Source organism: Gymnodraco acuticeps, unplaced genomic scaffold (assembly GCF_902827175.1).
Source record: "Gymnodraco acuticeps unplaced genomic scaffold, fGymAcu1.1, whole genome shotgun sequence".
NCBI classification, from domain to species: Eukaryota; Metazoa; Chordata; class Actinopteri; order Perciformes; family Bathydraconidae; genus Gymnodraco; species Gymnodraco acuticeps.
The window spans coordinates 1,026,129-1,044,376 of NW_022990461.1; the positions used below are offsets into that span (position 1 = coordinate 1,026,129).

The 18,248-nt window shown below is 36.9% G+C and overlaps 1 long non-coding RNA gene across 7 annotated transcripts; it reads left to right on the top strand.

The window, feature by feature from the left end:
• Window positions 1-146: 146 nt before the first annotated feature.
• Window positions 147-17,227, top strand: LOC117552573. Of its 7 annotated transcripts, none has more exons than XR_004569992.1 (8): window positions 147-195; window positions 9,687-9,786; window positions 10,675-10,927; window positions 11,071-11,245; window positions 12,398-12,505; window positions 13,655-13,762; window positions 15,321-15,431; window positions 15,987-17,227. It is a non-coding gene; the product is annotated as an uncharacterized LOC117552573 (long non-coding RNA). The 7 variants fall into 7 exon arrangements; XR_004569993.1 differs by having other exon boundaries at window positions 10,692-10,927; XR_004569987.1 differs by lacking the exon at window positions 147-195 and adding an exon at window positions 8,995-9,077.
• The last annotated feature ends 1,021 nt before the right edge of the window (window positions 17,228-18,248 follow it).

Consider the following 18,248-nt stretch of genomic DNA (forward strand, 5'->3'; position numbering starts at 1 on the left):
GGAGGCCATTTGGTGTAACTACAGTTATACACACTTCCTGAAAGTGTGTAACATTTAAGCCAATCAGATGCCGGCAACCAAATCACGTGTGATGTGCGTAATCCCGCGAGATATTGCGAGATCTCATGCAGCCATTTCCCATGCATTGAATTACTTACATGAATGACAACACATGGACTTTGCTTTGAGCAACAGGTAAGTTATTTAATATGTTTTGGTTTAATATTGTAATTATTTGGTTTATAACAAAGTTTCCCTCCACATTTATTGCAGTTGTTTCTTGATATGTTTCTAATTGTGATTAAGTAAGTAATATTTGTAACTGCTCAGTAGGCTTTAGCTACCTTTGTAGCTGCTAATATTATCAGCAACTTAGCAGTGCTAAGTGTAGCAGCTAAGTGCTAAGAATTTACAATCGGGGTACTACAGTGTGGTGAATTAAGAGACATTGTGTACCATATTCAGGCTTTTGGTCCGAGGTGGGTGAAGTCAGAGGTGCTAATATTAGCAGCTACTTAGCAGCAATTGCTAAGCAAAGCAGCTAAGTGTTAAGCATAGCAGCTAAGGGCTATGGTAAATGTCGAAGTACTCAGATCTTGTGCTTGAGTAAATGTAGAAGTACTCATATCTTGTACTGAGTATAAGTACTCAGATATTGTACTTGAGTAAAAGTAGAAGTACTGAGATCTTGTAGTAAATGTAGAAGTACTCAGATATTGTACATGAGTACAAGTAGAAGTACACAGATCTTGTACTTTAGTAAAAGTATAAGTAGCCTACTCAGATATTGTACTTGAGTATAAGTACTCAGATATTGTACTTGAGTAAAAGTAGAAGTACTGAGATCTTGTATTAAATATAGAAGTACTCAGATCTTGTACTTGAGTAAAAGTACTCAGATCTTGTACTTGAGTAAAAGTAGAAGTATTCAGATCTTGTAGTAAATATAGAAGTACTCAGAACTTGTTCTTGAGTAAAAGTAGAAGTACTGAGATCTTGTAGTAAATGTAGAAGTACTCAGATCTTGTAATTGAGTAAATGTAGAAGTACACATATCTTGTACTTGAGTAAAAGTACTCAGATCTTGTACTTGAGTAAAAATAGAAGTATTCAGATCTTGTAGTAAATATAGAAGTACTCAGAACTTGTACTTGAGTAAAAGTAGAATTACTCAGATATTGTACTTGAGTAAAAGTAGAAGTACTGAGATCTTGTACATGAGTAGAAGTAGAAGTACTCAGATCTTGTACTTGAGTAAATGTAGAAGTACACATATCTTGTACTTGAGTAAAAGTACTCAGATCTTGTACTTGAGTAAAAGTAGAAGTACTGAGATCCTGTAGTAAAAGTAGAAGTACTCAGATATTGTACTTGAGTAAATGTAGAAGTACTCAGATATTGTACTTGAGTAAATGTAGAAGTACTCAGATCTTGTAGTAAAAGTAGAAGTACTCTATCTGGTACTTGAGTAAAAGTACTCAGATATTGTACTGGAGTAAAAGTAGAAGTACTCAGATATTGTACTTGAGTAAATGTAGAAGTACTCAGATCTTGTAGTAAAAGTAGAAGTACTCAGATCTTGTACTTGAGTAAATGTAGAAGTACTCAGATCTTGAAGTAAAAGTAGAAGTACTCTATCTGGTACTTGAGTAAAAGTATAAGTACCCAGGTCTGGTACTTTAGTAAAAGTAGAAGTACTCAGATCTTGTACTTGAGCAAAAGTAGAATTATTCAGATCTTGTACTTGAGTAAAAGTATAAGTACCCAGGTCTGGTACTTTAGTAAAAGTAGAAGTACTCATGTCTTGTAATTGTGTAAAAGTAGAAGTACTCAGATATTGTACTTGAGTAAAAGTAGAATTATTCAGATATTGTACTTGAGTACAAGTAAAGATAGCATCAGGATGCAGGGAGTTAACAACGGCAATATTCCTGTGGTTCGTTTCCCTGTGCATTTGCAGAGCATGGTGTGCACGTGCACCTGATTGCCCTCCCCTCCCCCACTCTTACTAAGCCGTGCTGTGAGAAACAGGACAGAGCAGTGATACAGTGACGCGTCCTAAAACCCGGAAATAAGATGCTGGTTCCCTCGCAACGTGATTTCTCCTCCATATGATTTAAATATAACTCTACAGTATGCAGTGTATTCATCTTGTACTTTAGTAAAAGTATAAGTACTCAGATCTTGTACTTGAGTATAAGTACTCAGATCTTGTAGTAAATATAGAAGTACTCAGATCTTGTACTTGAGTAAAAGTACTCAGATATTGGACTTGAGTATAAGTACTTAGATCTTGTACTTGAGTAAAAGTATAATTACTCAGATCTTGTAGTAAAGTAAAAGTAGAAGTACTCAGGTCTGGTACTTTAGTAAAAGTAGAAGTACTCAGATCTTGTACTTGATTAAAAGTAGAAGTACTCAGATCTTGTACTTGAGTAAAATAGAAGTACTCAGATCTGGTACTTGAGTAAAAGTACTCAGATATGTACTTGAGTAAATGTAGAAGTACTCAGATCTTGTAGTAAAAGTAGAAGTACTCTATCTGGTACTTGAGTAAAAGTAAAAGTACTCAGATATTGTACTGGAGTAAAAGTAGAAGTACTCAGATATTGTACTTGAGTAAATGTAGAAGTACTCAGATCTTGTAGTAAAAGTAGAAGTACTCAGATCTTGTACTTGAGTAAATGTAGAAGTACTCAGATCTTGAAGTAAAAGTAGAAGTACTCTATCTGGTACTTGAGTAAAAGTACTCAGATATTGTACTGGAGTAAAAGTAGAAGTACTCAGATCTTGTACTTGAGTAAAAGTATAAGTACCCAGGTCTGATACTTTAGTAAAAGTAGAAGTACTCAGGTCTTGTAATTGAGTAAAAGTAGAAGTACTCAGATCTTGTACTTGAGTAAAAGTAGAATTATTCAGATCTTGTACTTGAGTAAAAGTACAAGTACCCAGTTCTGGTACTTTAGTAAAAGTAGAAGTACTCAGGTCTTGTAATTGAGTAAAAGTAGAATTATTCAGATCTTGTACTTGAGTACAAGTAAAGATAGCATCAGGATGCAGGGAGTTAACAACGGCAATATTCCTGTGGTTCGTTTCCCTGTGCATTTGCAGAGCATGGTGTGCACGTGCACCTGATTGCCTTCCCCTCCCCCACTCTTACTAAGCCGTGCTGTGAGAAACAGGACAGAGCAGTGATGCAGTGACGCGTCCTAAAACCCGGAAATAAGATGCTGGTTCCCTCGCAACGTGATTTCTCCTCCATATGATTTTGGATATGTATAAAGTGTATTCATCTTGTACTTTAGTAAAAGTATAAGTACTCAGATCTTGTACTTGAGTATAAGTACTCAGATCTTGTAGTAAATATAGAAGTACTCAGATCTTGTACTTGAGTAAAAGTAGAATTATTCAGATCTTGTACTTGAGTACAAGTAAAGATAGCATCAGGATGCAGGGAGTTAACAACGGCAATATTCCTGTGGTTCGTTTCCCTGTGCATTTGCAGAGCATGGTGTGCACGTGCACCTGATTGCCCTCCCCTCCCCCACTCTTACTAAGCCGTGCTGTGAGAAACAGGACAGAGCAGTGATACAGTGACGCGTCCTAAAACCCGGAAATAAGATGCTGGTTCCCTCGCAACGTGATTTCTCCTCCATATGATTTAAATATAACTCTACAGTATGCAGTGTATTCATCTTGTACTTTAGTAAAAGTATAAGTACTCAGATCTTGTACTTGAGTATAAGTACTCAGATCTTGTAGTAAATATAGAAGTACTCAGATCTTGTACTTGAGTAAAAGTACTCAGATATTGGACTTGAGTATAAGTACTTAGATCTTGTACTTGAGTAAAAGTATAATTACTCAGATCTTGTAGTAAAGTAAAAGTAGAAGTACTCAGGTCTGGTACTTTAGTAAAAGTAGAAGTACTCAGATCTTGTACTTGATTAAAAGTAGAAGTACTCAGATCTTGTACTTGAGTAAAATAGAAGTACTCAGATCTGGTACTTGAGTAAAAGTACTCAGATATGTACTTGAGTAAATGTAGAAGTACTCAGATCTTGTAGTAAAAGTAGAAGTACTCTATCTGGTACTTGAGTAAAAGTAAAAGTACTCAGATATTGTACTGGAGTAAAAGTAGAAGTACTCAGATATTGTACTTGAGTAAATGTAGAAGTACTCAGATCTTGTAGTAAAAGTAGAAGTACTCAGATCTTGTACTTGAGTAAATGTAGAAGTACTCAGATCTTGAAGTAAAAGTAGAAGTACTCTATCTGGTACTTGAGTAAAAGTACTCAGATATTGTACTGGAGTAAAAGTAGAAGTACTCAGATCTTGTACTTGAGTAAAAGTATAAGTACCCAGGTCTGATACTTTAGTAAAAGTAGAAGTACTCAGGTCTTGTAATTGAGTAAAAGTAGAAGTACTCAGATCTTGTACTTGAGTAAAAGTAGAATTATTCAGATCTTGTACTTGAGTAAAAGTACAAGTACCCAGTTCTGGTACTTTAGTAAAAGTAGAAGTACTCAGGTCTTGTAATTGAGTAAAAGTAGAATTATTCAGATCTTGTACTTGAGTACAAGTAAAGATAGCATCAGGATGCAGGGAGTTAACAACGGCAATATTCCTGTGGTTCGTTTCCCTGTGCATTTGCAGAGCATGGTGTGCACGTGCACCTGATTGCCTTCCCCTCCCCCACTCTTACTAAGCCGTGCTGTGAGAAACAGGACAGAGCAGTGATGCAGTGACGCGTCCTAAAACCCGGAAATAAGATGCTGGTTCCCTCGCAACGTGATTTCTCCTCCATATGATTTTGGATATGTATAAAGTGTATTCATCTTGTACTTTAGTAAAAGTATAAGTACTCAGATCTTGTACTTGAGTATAAGTACTCAGATCTTGTAGTAAATATAGAAGTACTCAGATCTTGTACTTGAGTAAAAGTACTCAGATATTGGACTTGAGTATAAGTACTCAGATCTTGTACTTGAGTAAAAGTATAAGTACTCAGATCTTGTAGTAAAGTAAAAGTAGAAGTACTCAGGTCTGGTACTTTAGTAAAAGTAGAAGTACTCAGATCTTGTACTTGATTAAAAGTAGAAGTACTCAGATCTTGTACTTGAGTAAAATAGAAGTACTCAGATCTGGTACTTGAGTAGAAGTACTCAGATCTTGTACTTGAGTAAATGTAGAAGTACTCAGATCTTGAAGTAAAAGTAGAAGTACTCTATCTGGTACTTGAGTAAAAGTACTCAGATATTGTACTGGAGTAAAAGTAGAAGTACTCAGATCTTGTACTTGAGTAAAAGTATAAGTACCCAGGTCTGGTACTTTAGTAAAAGTAGAAGTACTCAGGTCTTGTAATTGAGTAAAAGTAGAAGTACTCAGATCTTGTACTTGAGTAAAAGTAGAATTATTCAGATCTTGTACTTGAGTAAAAGTATAAGTACCCAGGTCTGGTACTTTAGTAAAAGTAGAAGTACTCAGGTCTTGTAATTGAGTAAAAGTAGAATTATTCAGATCTTGTACTTGAGTACAAGTAAAGATAGCATCAGGATGCAGGGAGTTAACAACGGCAATATTCCTGTGGTTCGTTTCCCTGTGCATTTGCAGAGCATGCTGTGCACGTGCACCTGATTGCCCTCCCCTCCCCCACTCTTACTAAGCCGTGCTGTGAGAAACAGGACAGAGCAGTGATGCAGTGACGCATCCTAAAACCCGGAAATAAGATGCTGGTTCCCTCGCAACGTGATTTCTCCTCCATATGATTTTGGATATGTATAAAGTGTATTCATCTTGTACTTTAGTAAAAGTATAAGTACTCAGATCTTGTACTTGAGTATAAGTACTCAGATCTTGTAGTAAATATAGAAGTACTCAGATCTTGTACTTGAGTAAAAGTACTCAGATATTGGACTTGAGTATAAGTACTCAGATCTTGTACTTGAGTAAAAGTATAATTACTCAGATCTTGTAGTAAAGTAAAAGTAGAAGTACTCAGGTCTGGTACTTTAGTAAAAGTAGAAGTACTCAGATCTTGTACTTGATTAAAAGTAGAAGTAGTCAGATCTTGTACTTGAGTAAAATAGAAGTACTCAGATCTGGTACTTGAGTAGAAGTACTCAGATCTTCACTTGAGTAAATGTAGAAGTACTCAGATCTTGAAGTAAAAGTAGAAGTACTCTATCTGGTACTTGAGTAAAAGTACTCAGATATTGTACTGGAGTAAAAGTAGAAGTACTCAGATCTTGTACTTGAGTAAAAGTATAAGTACCCAGGTCTGGTACTTTAGTAAAAGTAGAAGTACTCAGGTCTTGTAATTGAGTAAAAGTAGAAGTACTCAGATCTTGTACTTGAGTAAAAGTAGAATTATTCAGATCTTGTACTTGAGTAAAAGTATAAGTACCCAGGTCTGGTACTTTAGTAAAAGTAGAAGTACTCAGGTCTTGTAATTGAGTAAAAGCAGAATTATTCAGATCTTGTACTTGAGTACAAGTAAAGATAGCATCAGGATGCAGGGAGTTAACAACGGCAATATTCCTGTGGTTCGTTTCCCTGTGCATTTGCAGAGCATGGTGTGCACGTGCACCTGATTGCCCTCCCCTCCCCCACTCTTACTAAGCCGTGCTGTGAGAAACAGGACAGAGCAGTGATGCAGTGACGCGTCCTAAAACCCGGAAATAAGATGCTGGTTCCCTCGCAACGTGATTTCTCCTCCATATGATTTTGGATATGTATAAAGTGTATTCATCTTGTACTTTAGTATAAGTACTCAGATCTTGTACTTGAGTATAAGTACTCAGATCTTGTAGTAAATATAGAAGTACTCAGATCTTGTACTTGAGTAAAAGTACTCAGATATTGGACTTGAGTATAAGTACTCAGATCTTGTACTTGAGTAAAAGTATAAGTACTCAGATCTTGTAGTAAAGTAAAAGTAGAAGTACTCAGGTCTGGTACTTTAGTAAAAGTAGAAGTACTCAGATCTTGTACTTGATTAAAAGTAGAAGTACTCAGATCTTGTACTTGAGTAAAATAGAAGTACTCAGATCTGGTACTTGAGTAGAAGTACTCAGATATTGTACTTGAGTAAATGTAGAAGTACTCAGATCTTGAAGTAAAAGTAGAAGTACTCTATCTGGTACTTGAGTAAAAGTACTCAGATATTGTACTGGAGTAAAAGTAGAAGTACTCAGATCTTGTACTTGAGTAAAAGTATAAGTACCCAGGTCTGGTACTTTAGTAAAAGTAGAAGTACTCAGGTCTTGTAATTGAGTAAAAGTAGAAGTACTCAGATCTTGTACTTGAGTACAAGTAAAGATAGCATCAGGATGCAGGGAGTTAACAACGGCAATATTCCTGTGGTTCGTTTCCCTGTGCATTTGCAGAGCATGGTGTGCACGTGCACCTGATTGCCCTCCCCTCCCCCACTCTTACTAAGCCGTGCTGTGAGAAACAGGACAGAGCAGTGATGCAGTGACGCGTCCTAAAACCCGGAAATAAGATGCTGGTTCCCTCGCAACGTGATTTCTCCTCCATATGATTTTGGATATGTATGCAGTGTATTCATCTTGTACTTTAGTAAAAGTATAAGTACTCAGATCTTGTACTTGAGTATAAGTACTCAGATCTTGTAGTAAATATAGAAGTACTCAGATCTTGTACTTGAGTAAAAGTACTCAGATATTGGACTTGAGTATAAGTACTCAGATCTTGTACTTGAGTAAAAGTATAAGTACTCAGATCTTGTAGTAAAGTAAAAGTAGAAGTACTCAGGTCTGGTACTTTAGTAAAAGTAGAAGTACTCAAATCTTGTACTTGATTAAATGTAGAAGTACTCAGATCTTGTACTTGAGTAAAATAGAAGTACTCAGATCTGGTACTTGAGTAGAAGTACTCAGATCTTGTACTTGAGTAAATGTAGAAGTACTCAGATCTTGTAGTAAAAGTAGAATTACTCTATCTGGTACTTGAGTAAAAGTACTCAGATATTGTACTGGAGTAAAAGTAGAAGTACTCAGATATTGTACTTGAGTAAATGTAGAAGTACTCAGATATTGTACTTGAGTAAAAGTAGAAGTACTCAGATCTTGTAGTAAACGTAGAAGTACTCAGATCTTGTACTTGAGTAAAAGTACTCAGATATTGTACTGGAGTAAAAGTAGAAGTACTCAGATCTTGTACTTGAGTAAAAGTATAAGTACCCAGGTCTGGTACTTTAGTAAAAGTAGAAGTACTCAGATAGTGTACTTGAGTCAATGTAGAAGTACTCAGATATTGTACTTGAGTAAAAGTAGATCTGTAGTAAAAGTAGAAGTACTCAGATATTGTACTTGAGTAAATGTAGAAGTACTCAGATATTGTAGTAAAAGTAGAAGTACTCTATCTAGTACTTGAGTAAAAGTACTCAGATATTGTACTGGAGTAAAAGTAGAAGTACTCAGATCTTGTACTTGAGTAAAAGTAGAATTATTCAGATCTTGTGCTTGAGTACAAGTAAAGATAGCATCAGGATGCAGGGAGTTAACAACGGCAATATTCCTGTGGTTCGTTTCCCCGTGCATTTGCAGAGCATGGTGCACGTGCACCTGATTGCCCTCCCCTCCCCCACTCTTACTAAGCTGTGCTGTGAGTTCAGAAACAGGACAGAGCAGTGATGCAGTGACGCATCCTAAAACCCGGAAGTAAGCAACGTGATTTCTCCTCCATAGGATTTTGGATATTTATGCACTGTATTCATGTGCAATGCCTAAATTAGTGAAGTTTACACAGGCACGTGGGGGGGGGGGGCAGCTCGGGGGATGAGAGGAGTGCATGCAGACACGTGATGTAAAGTCTTGCTTTTACGTAAATTGAACAACTGAAGTAAAGATCGTCTTGTTTTTTAAACATATGCACGCCTGGAAATCCCTCTTGTGTCCACGTGTGCAACAAATATTGGAGGCACTGCTGAGGTATTAATGTTTCGCCGTGTCTGTGTGTGACACCAACTCGGACTGAGTTTTCCCCTGACGGGAGCGAGCAGGGCTGGAGCACCGGACGCGCACAGCAGGTTGCAACTGGATCAGCTCAAAGAGGTGTGTGATGAAGCTAAAGTCTCAAGTGGAAATGTCATTACAAGGCGAGCTTTAACAAGACTAATAACAGAATCCGTGGATAATGTAATAAATGATGAAGAAGAGGATATTTCAATGTATCATCTAAGGAAATTGCTAAAACTCATTTAGCAAATAATGAAAAATACTGGCAACAGTGATGATATGGATACAACAGAGAGCAAAGCACAGAACAGCCAGCAAACAGCTGAAGAGTTGAGTTTGGCTGAAAAATATTCACAGCTTCAGCTAAACAGTCAAGCGCTACATGATGAGGTTAGAAGACTGAGAGAGTGAACAGCACACCATTAAGTCAGGCTTTTAGTGCACATGGCTTTCATGTGGCACTTCTCTTTGTAAAAGTGGTGTAAATAATACATAATATTATACCTTCTTAGCCAGATAACGTAAGCTAGCTATTAACTTTCTTATTCAATTAAGTTGGGATAACATTAGCTTCAATAAGTTATGTGACAATGGTCATCATTAAACATCAGAATGACTGAACTGACTGAGAACCTGCTAACATTGAAATATCCTGAACAGGATCAGGGTGTAATTAATAATTAAGGCTATTCTTCTGTCTAACAGGTGAGATGGCTGACAATTAAGAAAACAGAGTTCAGTGAGGAAGAGACGGCTTGGTCTTCAACAGGATGCCAGGATCACATTTTTAACACACCGTTTAAAGGTAAGTGCTTACAATGTTGTATGTTTTAAATAAACACAAGCAAATAGTGCAAATTAAATCACAATATCTTAATTTATAATCCCAACATTGTTTCCCATGGGAATCTTAACTCCAAAAAGTTACTTTTTACTGGCAGTATTAACATTTAAAGCTAGGGAAAAGCAAAAAGCTATGCAATTATTTAAGATAAGATAATTTTGTAATATTTGGTAACATTTTCTAAATATTCATTCATCAATAAATAAGCCACTTACAAAAGTCAAATGTGAGTGTTTAAAACAAAAGAAACACCATATGCCTGTTACAGACTCTGGGCATCATATAAATGGGCCACATGGAAGTTGAGCATGTTCCCATATAATAATACAAAGTTATCCCAATAACTGTTTTAGTCAAACAGTTATTATTCAGAATAAATCATATATAATTAAATAAGCATCTCTGGGGCCAATTGGGTTATTATTTCTTATTTGATGATTTAAACATAACCCTTTGGATGTTTTAATCAAACTTTGTTGATAAACATTTGAATGTAATGTGTCTCAGACACAGGTGAGTGAATATGTAAACATAACATTCTAACCGGCAACATGACCGTAGTTTATTTATAATAATGTGTAGTCAAATAGATTTCACACTGTTGTCTCCAGCATTGTCTATTGCTGCCCTTAGTCTTTTGGATACTTTTGCAAGGAAAACTATGTGGGAGCAGAGCACATCTTTGTTTTAGTGACTGGAAATGCACTTTAGTGTACACTTGGTTTTAGTTAAAGTTAAAGCCTTTTATTGTCATTATACAAAAAATACAACGAGATTCAGAGTGCAACTCTGTCCCAGTGTGCAAAAGCCGCCGACGGTTTTCTCTGCCATCCTAATCACTCTCTGCAGGGCTTTCTTGTCCGCAGCTGAACATCCAGCATACCACACAGAGATGGAGAATGACAGCACGCTCTCGATGGTCGCCCGGTAGAAGGACACCAGCAGCTTCTTGTTCAGTCTGTTCCTCCGAAGCACCCTCATGAAGTGCAGTCGCTGCTGGGCCTTTTTAACTGCTGCAGTGGTGTGTGCAGCTGAGGCTCTCTGAAATTTGAACCCCGAGGAACTTAAAGGTGGGGACCCTCTCCACTCTCTCTCCATTGAGGTGAAGGGGGGCGGGTTCTGGACGGTGTTTTCTGAAGTCTATAATAATAATAATAATTTTTCTTTTTAAATGTTACTTTCAACACTGTATCCAATCCAAGTATGCAAATTATACTACTAACATTCAATCTCTATTTATTTAAGTCTTGACCCCTTGATGCATCTCTTCAAGACAAGTTACTGGGCAAACACCAAACTGCAAGATGAAAACTATTGTCATTGATTGGATGCCACATCTCTGCCTATTTGCAGAGACAACTCCCCAGAAGAAGAAATAACCTGCAGTTACGGGGATGCTGACTGGCCTTTGCACAAACAGGTACATTTACACATATAACTCAACAATAACACGTGATTCAACATATTTTATTGTTTCCGTCCAAATAATTATAGTACGTGATTAATTTGTTTATTATTGGATAGCTATACCTTTTGAGATCTTCTCTTAGTGCATTCTTGTGTTATAGGTTCATTCTACGTATATTTCTACACTTTCTAAGCCTGTGCATGTTTGAAAGGGTAATTTGAAAGCAGTCCATTGCAACCCCTTTTTGATATTGAGGTAATTCAGTAATATGGAGCTGTCTCCACAATATGTTAATGTTGTCCTTTTCAAGAGAGGACCTTTTTAAAAAAAAACTATTTTCTGATACAGCTTTAATCCTGTTACTAATTGAGTGATTTGTGTAGATCTGACTGAAGAAACTAAATTGAACATATTTTTAGACTAGCTATAATGGGATTTGTTACTTAAACCTGTCACACACACTGGTTTCTAGTATTGTCCTTATGGGGCCCTCCCGTTTGGTTATAACTTAAAGTAATTTTAAAACATTTATGCAACACCTTTTAGAATCTAAACTCTAGTTGTTGTAGGCGTAAGTTAACACTTTGTGAGCATAAGCATGGTTAAAACGGTTATCATTTACCTTAGCCTCGATGGGAGTAGTTACATAAACCTGTCACACACACTGGTTTCTAGTCTTGTCCTTATGGGGCCCTCCCGTTTGGTTATAACTTAAAGTCATTTAAAAACATTTGTGCAACAACTTTTGGAATCTAAACTCAAGTTGTTGTAGGCTTAAGTTAACACTTTGTGAGCATAAGCATGGTTACAACGGTTATCATTTACCTTAGCCTCGCTGGGAGTAGTTACAGAAACCTGTCACACACACTTGTTTCTAGTCTTGTCCTTATGAGGCCCTCCCGTTTGGTTATAACTTAAAATGAATTAAAAGATTTCTAAAGTACCTTTTTAACATCTAATAGTAGGTCATTGTATGTATAAGTCTACACTTCCTGAGCCTATGCATGTTTGAAAGGGTAATTTGAAAGCAGTCCATTGCAACCCCTTTTTGATATTGAAAAATGTATTGAGACCACAGGACTAAATAATGCCATGCCTTTGTTTTGATCCAAATCCAGTTTCAGATAGTTTGTATCTTCTTAGTGCATTCTTGTTGTATCTCAGTTCCAGGTGACAAACGGGCATACTAATCCAGAGGGAGTTGAGGAGGAGAGGCTCCCCTTAGACTTGACTTTCCCCGAAACATCAACAAGTGACTGTGCTACGACCGAGGTATTTCAGTAATATGGAGCTGTCTCCACAATATGTTAATTTCAAGAGAGGACCCTTTTTTAAAAAACTCTTTTCTGATACAGCTTTAATCCTGTTACTAATTGAGTGATTTGTGTAGATCTGACTGAGGAAACTAAATTGAACATATTTTTAGACTAGCTATAATGGGATTTGTTACTTAAACCTGTCACACACACTGGTTTCTAGTCTTGTCCTTATGGGGCCCTCCCGTTTGGTTATAACTTAAAGTAATTTTAAAACATTTATGCAACACCTTTTAGAATCTAAACTCTAGTTGTTGTAGGCGTAAGTTAACACGTTGTGAGCATAAGCATGGTTAAAACAGTTATCATTTACCTTAGCCTCGATGGGAGTAGTTACATAAACCTGTCACACACACTGGTTTCTAGTCTTGTCCTTATGGGGCCCTCCCATTTGGTTATAACTTAAAGTCATTTAAAAACATTTGTGCAACAACTTTTGGAATCTAAACTCAAGTTGTTGTAGGCTTAAGTTAACACTTTGTGAGCATAAGCATGGTTAAAACGGTTATCATTTACCTTAGCCTCGATGGGAGTAGTTACAAAAACCTGTCACACACACTGGTTTCTAGTCTTGTCCTTATGGGGCCCTCCCGTTTGGTTATAACTTAAAGTCATTTAAAAACATTTGTGCAACACCTTTTAGAATCTAAACTCTAGTTGTTGTAGGCGTAAGTTAACACTTTGTGATCATAAGCATGGTTAAACCGGCTATCATTTACCTTAGCCTCGATGGGAGTAGTTACAGAAACCTGTCACACACACACTTGTTTCTAGTCTTGTCCTTATGGGGCCCTCCCGTTTGGTTATAACATAAAATTAATTAAAAGATTTCTAAAGTACCTTTTTTAATATCTAATAGTAGGTCATTGTATGTATAATTCTACTCTTCCTGAGCCTATGCATCTTTGAAAGGGTAATTTGAAAGCAGTCCATTGCAACCCCTTTTTGATATTGTAAAATGTATTGAGACCACAGGACTAAATAATGCCATGCCTTTGTTTTGATCCAAATCCAGTTTTAGATAGTTTATCATGTAGCTAACTTCAGCAACTAATAATTATATACATGGTTACTATCTTCTTAGTGCATTATTGTTGTATCTCAGTTCCAGGTGACAAACGGGCAGACTAATCCAGAGGGAGTTGAGGAGGAGAGGCTCCCCTTAGACTTGACTTTCCCCGAAACATCAACAAGTGACTGTGCTACTACCGAGGTAATTCAGTAATATGGAGCTGTCTCCACAATATGTTAATGTTGTCCTTTTCAAGAGAGGACCTTTTTAAAAAAAAACGCTTTTCTGATACAGCTTTAATCCTGTTACTAATTGAGTGATTTGTGTAGATCTGACTGAGGAAACTAAATTGAACATATTTTTAGACTATAATGGGATCTGTTACTTAAACCTGTCACACACACTTGTTTCTAGTCTTGTCCTTATGGGGCCCTCCCGTTTGGTTATAACTTAAAGTAATTTTAAAACATTTGTGCAACACCTTTTAGAATCTAAACTCTAGTTGTTGTAGGTGTAAGTTAACACTTTGTGAGCATAAGCATGGTTAAAACGGTTATCATTTACCTTAGCCTCGATGGGAGTAGTTACTTAAACCTGTCACACATACTGGTTTCTAGTCTTGTCCTTATGGGGCCCTCCCGTTTGGTTATAACTTAAAGTCATTTAAAAACATTTGTGCAACACCTTTTAGAATCTAAACTCTAGTTGTTGTAGGTGTAAGTTAACACTTTGTGAGCATAAGCATGGCTAAAACGGTTATCATTTACCTTAGCCTCGATGGGAGTAGTTACATAAACCTGTCACACACACTGGTTTCTAGTCTTGTCCTTATGGGGCCCTCCCGTTTGGTTATAACTTAAAATAATTTTAAAACATTTGTGCAACACCTTTTAGAATCTAAACTCTAGTTGTTGTAGGTGTAAGTTAACACTTTGTGAGCATAAGCATGGTTAAAACGGTTATCATTTACCTTAGCCTCAATGGGAGTAGTTACTTAAACCTGTCACACATACTGGTTTCTAGTCTTGTCCTTATGGGGCCCTCCCGTTTGGTTATAACTTAAAGTCATTTAAAAACATTTGTGCAACACCTTTTAGAATCTAAACTCTAGTTGTTGTAGGTGTAAGTTAACACTTTGTGAGCATAAGCATGGTTAAAACGGTTATCATTTACCTTAGCCTCGATGGGAGTAGTTACTTAAACCTGTCACACATACTGGTTTCTAGTCTTGTCCTTATGGGGCCCTCCCATTTGGTTATAACTTAAAGTCATTTAAAAACATTTGTGCAACACCTTTTAGAATCTAAACTCAAGTTGTTGTAGCGTAAGTTAAACACTTTGTGAGCATAAGCATGGTTAAAACGGTTATCATTTACATTAGCCTCGATGGGAGTAGTTACAGAAACCTGTCACACACACTTGTTTCTAGTCTTGTCCTTATGGGGCCCTCCCGTTTGGTTAGGACCTAAAATGAATAAAATTATTTCTAAAGTACCTTTATCACATCTAATAGTAGGTCATTGTATGTATAATTCTACACTTCCTGAGCCTGTGCATGTTTGAAAGGGTAATTTGAAAGCAGTCCATTGCAACCCCTTTTTGATATTGTAAAATGTATTGAGACCACAGGACTAAATAATGCCATGCCTTTGTTTTGATCCAAATCCAGTTTCAGATAGTTTGTCATTTAGCTAACTTCAGCAACTAATGATTATATGCATGGTTACTATCTTCTTAGTGCATTATTTTTGTATCTCAGTTCCAGGTGACAAACGGGCAGACTAATCCAGGGAGGGAGTTGAGGACGAGACGCTCTCCTTGGAACTTTATGTCTACATAAGCATCAAACAGTGACTGTGCTACTACCGAGGTAATTCAGTAATATGGAGCCGTCTCCACAATATGTTTATTCTTTCCTTTTCACTATGTACCAAGATAAGACCTTTTACATTTTACAATGTTTACATGTATTATTATGTACATTTAAGTAGTATTCTGTCTGTAATAAATTAAGTGTATTCATTTACTCTGCAACATAGACATTTTCAAGTATTTGCCTTGGATGTCACAAACTACACTGGAGCAGGACTGTAAATGAGCCACACGGACATCTTCTGGAATACCATTTTGCAACTTTGATAAATTCTATAAATTATGCCAGACGCTAGTTTGTATCTGCACAATGAATGGGAGCTTACAGATAAATTGACCAATCACTTTGTTGATAATCAAACTCTTAGTATCAAACAAAATGGTGTGTCTGATTGTGATGGAATAAAGTGATCAGAAGGTGTCGCACCATTAACATTCTTTCAGATCTGCAATATGGGTACTTTTTAAATGTTTTATAAGATTCTTAACTGTATGATAATAACTGGCTCTTAAACTTCTTAAACCTATGACATGTTATTATTTGTCCACCTAGGGAAACAAACGTTTGTGAAACGCAGCTGGACGTCAGCAGAAAGTGCTGCTGTGGAACAACACTTGGGTTATGAAATGGACAATCAAGAACCAGGTTCCAGGGAAAGATGCATGTGAGGATTGTATCCCTGCCGAACCTCAAGCCCTAACAAATAGGGACTGGGGAGCCGTTAAGTATTACATGAACATTTCAATTTCTTCTCTCCGAATGTAAATGAAATAAAATTGAACCAAGGAAAAATACGTTCAATGTTGAAAGAAGGATTTCAAGTACCACTACCAAAACTAGGGGCTTTACCTAAACCAAACCAAATTTTCATTTTTGAATCGTCAACTAATATAAATTAAAGGGAAATCCATTGCATTCCGATTATGCTGCTAGAAAGAATCATCCATGTTTTCAAAGATTTCCTTTTTTGCTTTTAGGGTTTTCTCTCTCCTGTAGTGTAGAAAATATCTTTTTGTGCATGTAAATGTTTTTCAAAGTCTAAAATCCCTCATTGAAGCATGGAAACATTTCACAGGAGAGAAACTTTATACAAATTTGAACCTCAAAATGACCAGAATATGTCATTGTTAAATGTAACTCAAAAGGAGGTCAAAGTCTACTGATTTGTTAGGCCTGTTTGTTTTGTTTTTTGGGTCATGGGATTGGTCAAGTTGTACATTTTGTTTTAACGATATAGAAACACCCCAATAATATACAAATAAATATTTATAGCATTAAAATAATGTTGTAGAGAGTTTATATGAATTATACTTTTTTCTCAAGAATTACTAATTGTTGCCTCTAAGAAAAAACAATGTTGAACGAAAAGGATCTTTAGGGGATTATTGATTTGGTCTCCATGGTGTTTCAATGTTACTGCCATGTCTACTGTCTAGTTATATTCTATGTTAAGATGAGGCTAATCACCTAAGTAATGACTTATTTTACCAGCAATGTGAATTTGTTGGTGTAAAAAATATCAGAGTAGAATGTAAATGTTCATGATGCTGTTCTGCAGTTTCTTTGGTAACAAGGAAAGTCCATTCAACTCAATAATGTCTCTAGTAACTCTGATCCCTTCCAAGATATGAAAACTAGAAATATGTGTGTGTCTGATCCCTTCCAAGATATGAAAACTAGAAATATGTGTGTGTGTGTGTATAATGGACCTCATAAGTGCTGACTGCTAGAAACTGGGCCCCACTAAGTGGGTAAAAAACTAGCATAATGACAAAAGCTTGGAATTATGTTTATTTGAAGTGATTTTTGTGATTCTAATTTTTTTTCTATATTGCCTGATTTTTACGGAGGTCTAGTATAGTTGGAAAGGGGTGGACCCCACAATTGGGGTAAAATCAGTTCGGGAGCCCCACAATTGAGTTGCACAAGGATAGTGTGTGTGTGTGTGTGTGTGTGTGTGTGTGTGTGTGTGTGTGTGTGTGTGTGTGTTGTGTGTGTGTGGTGTGGTGTGTGTGTGTGTGTGTGTGTGGGTGTGTGTGTGTGTGTGTGTGGTGTGTGTGTGTGAATATGATTCCATGTGCTCTGTTACTCAAATAATGATGGTGAGAGAGACACAGGAGGGAGGCGATTGGTTTTGTTAATGGCTGGCCATTAAGCTAAATGAAAGCTGATGTGAAATTGATGAGTTTGTTTTGCGGCTGGTTTGCATATGGAAAGCAAATGTGTTAGAATCAGAATTCTCCGTGCATCCTGCGAGGCTCTTAATCACAGCAAAGGAAACCTTTCAGACCAAATCTATTTATGTCACTTTTCATCACACACAGATGAGAGCTGATTGGCCTCACACTGGGCAGCCAGACACCAATCACTGTTTACCGAACAGAGCAAGGAAATGGAACAGGAGCAAAGAAGAGTCTCAGGCATTAGCCCGAGCCATCTGCTGCTGTTCTCCATGACCCTGACTCTGATCAGTCCAGATAAAGTGTTTCTGATGTATCCAGGATTCACAGAGGATATGGAGTGATGCATTAGGACAGGGGTAAAAATAAAAATTGAATTTCTTAAATTTTATTAATAATAACGGGTGCATAGACATTTTTCAGGGGCGGACTAGCCATCTGTATAATTTCCCCGCAGTGAGGCTCCCCCAGTTGACAATGCACTAGCGCAGTGTTCTCAAACTTTTTCATACCAAGGACCACTTAACCAATAAAAAAACACTCACGGACCACCTAACTCCACAAATATCCAGAAACAATAGGCCTGCTTACATTACATTACATTACATTGCATTTAGCTGACGCTTTTATCCAA